Raw genomic sequence first — 2,724 nt, 5'->3', positions numbered from 1 at the left:
GCCGCTGAGGTAACGGGAGGCGCGCGGGCGAGGCGGGCCGGCGAGGCGAGGCGGGAGGCCGCAACCCGGAGGCGGAGGCGCCTCGCCCGGCCCTTCCCCGCCTCGTCCCGTGGGGGGGGTGTCATTGGGGTTGGGGGGGTCATTGGGGGGGGTCGTGGGCCTACCCGGCCTGGCTTCCCAAGCCTATCCTGGTTTGCTCCCTTGGGTGGGCCTGAGGGGGGGGCAGAAAGGATGGGGGGGCCGCCGCCACCCGTCCCCCCCCCATGCACCGCCCCATTCCAGCCTCCCAATGTGGGGAAGGGGCTTGCTTGGCTGAGTTCTGCAAATGTAGCCCCCCCTCCCAAGCTGGCTGACCCCCCCCTTATGGGTGGGGGGGCTGCATGTGGCCCCACGAGGAGGCCTCCCCCTCCCCCACATCCCCACCCTTTGGCTGCTTGGGGGGGCTGGAAAGAGTGGGCTGCCCCCCCACAGGCCCTGTTGTCCCAGCCCTCTTTTGGGTGGGGGGCTTCCCTGCCCCAAAGCTCTTTCCATGGGTCCTTGTGGGGGGGAGGGCAACCCAAAGCCCCTTTGCCGGGGGGGGAGGGGAGTTTCTTTTCCAGGCTGCCTTGGAAAGGGGTGGGGGTGGGGGTGGGGGTTGCTTTGATTGCTTCAGAGGGTCTCATTTATTTTAATTAAATGTTGGCTCTGCCTTATCACTGACTTCCTTGGAGCACGTGCAGAGTCACGGCCTGCCTTCCGCCCCCCCCCCCCAGACTGCTTTATTTCATTTGTTTTATTTTTTTACATTTCCACTCTGCCTTTCAGAGAGTTGCTCCAGGCATGTGCAGAGTTCTCCCTGCTTGGGGGGTGGGGTGGGGTGGGGTGCTTCCCCCCCCTTCTGACTGTTTTATTTCGTTTTATTCTTAGATTTCCACCCTGCTTTTCATTCATTTGCTCCAGGTGTGTGCAGAGTCCTCTCTGGGGGTGGGGGGGCTGCCTTTTCTTCCCCCCCCCCCCGACTGCTTTATTTGATTCGTTTTATTTTAAAATTTCCACGTGCAGATTCCTTTCTGCTTTTTTCTTCAGACTGTTTTGTTTTATTCGGTTTTAATTCTTAAATTTCCACCCTGCCTTTCAATGACAATGCAGAGTTCTCCCTCTTCCAGTTCCCCCCTCCCCCCAGCCCAAACTCAGCTTGTATTTAGAATTTATTTTTTAATGTTTCATATTTATTATATTTCGTTTATTTTAATCTTTATTTGTTAAATTTCTACACTTGCCCATCCGTCCTAAGTGGCAGAAAATGCTCTTTTATTTCAGAAGCAGGAAAACTGGCTCTCCCTGACCATTTCTGAGTTGGGTTTCCATTTTTTTTTCTGGGAAAAAATGCTGGGAGGGGGCTGTAATTTGGCAGCATTTCGAGGACCGGATACTTGTATACCCCCCCTCATATAATCGCCAGGGCTTTCATTCATCTGTTATTATTTATAATAAAATTTGATTTATATATTGCCCATCTCATTGTTTGGGGCGACTCTAGGAATAGCAAAGGGTTTCCTTAGACTTCATAACAGGCCTCGTAAAACTGCTTTAGTCCCAAGAACGGGAATCTTTCAAATCCTCTCTCTCTCCATCCTCTTCTGCTAAAGCGGTGGGTTTTTGTTTTTTTTTCAAATTCAGCAACTTGAAAATGTCTGGACTTCGACATCCAGAATTCCCATTTTGGAGGGGGGGGGGAAATTGGACTGGAAGACCTTCAGGGTCCCTTCCAGCTCTTGCTATTCTGTTACCACTGAATTGGAGCCCACCATCTTCAAGTTGCTGAGTTTGGAAAGCACTGTGCTAAAGCCTTCCTTTTTTTAATTATTATTTTTCACATCTGAACCGCTCATCTCCCCGGTGTACAGCGTACGACAGAGTATTAAGATATAAAAACACATTTAAAAAAAAGTAGAGGCAAGGATGATAAGACACACTGTTCAAGCGAATTAAAATTTGAAGGGCATTTCAGGACATTAATCAGTCCCTGGCTGTGTGCTCCTTTGAGTCTCCCTTGCACAGAGTTTTCACACCTTTCCAGAAGGCCCAGGAGAGTTCTGGCTGCCTCACCTCTGGGGAGGGGGAGGTGATGTTGCTCAACAGCAGAGAAGGCTCTCTTTCTTCTTGTTAGTTGCAAAGTCGTGTCCGACCCACTGTGACCCCATGGACCACGTTCCTCCAGGCCTTCCTGTCCTCTACCATCTTCTGGAGTCCATTGAAGCTCACGCCTGCTGCTTCAGGGACTCCATCCAGCCACCTCCTTCTCCGTCGTCCCCTTCTTCTCTTGCCCTCCATCTTTCCCAGCATCAGGCTCTTCTCCAGGGAGACCTTCCTTCTCATTAGGTGGCCAAAGTACTTGAGTTTCAACTTCAGGATCTGGCCTTTAAAAGAGCAGTCGGGGTTGATCTCTAGGACTGACCAGTTGGATCGCCGTGCAGTCCAGGGGACTCGCAGGAGTCTTCTCCAGCATCAGAGCTCAAAGGCCTCCATTCTTTGACGCTCAGCCATTCTTATGGTCCAACTTTCACAGCCCTACATTGCTCTCTTTCTGGACCCTGCCAATGGGAGATCTTCAGCTGATGGGGTCTGCAGCGTGCCCACCCTCCCTCCCTGACTGGGTGGGATAGGCTGATGTAGTAGTTCCGTAGGTAGTCTGTGCCCCCATTCTGATGACAATACCTTGAGCTGCTGCTCTCTGTACAGCAG

This window comes from Protobothrops mucrosquamatus, unplaced genomic scaffold (assembly GCF_001527695.2).
Source record: "Protobothrops mucrosquamatus isolate PMUCROS unplaced genomic scaffold, P.Mucros_1.0 scaffold_286, whole genome shotgun sequence".
In the NCBI taxonomy this organism is placed as follows: Eukaryota; Metazoa; Chordata; class Lepidosauria; order Squamata; family Viperidae; genus Protobothrops; species Protobothrops mucrosquamatus.
This window is presented reverse-complemented; position numbering follows the sequence as displayed.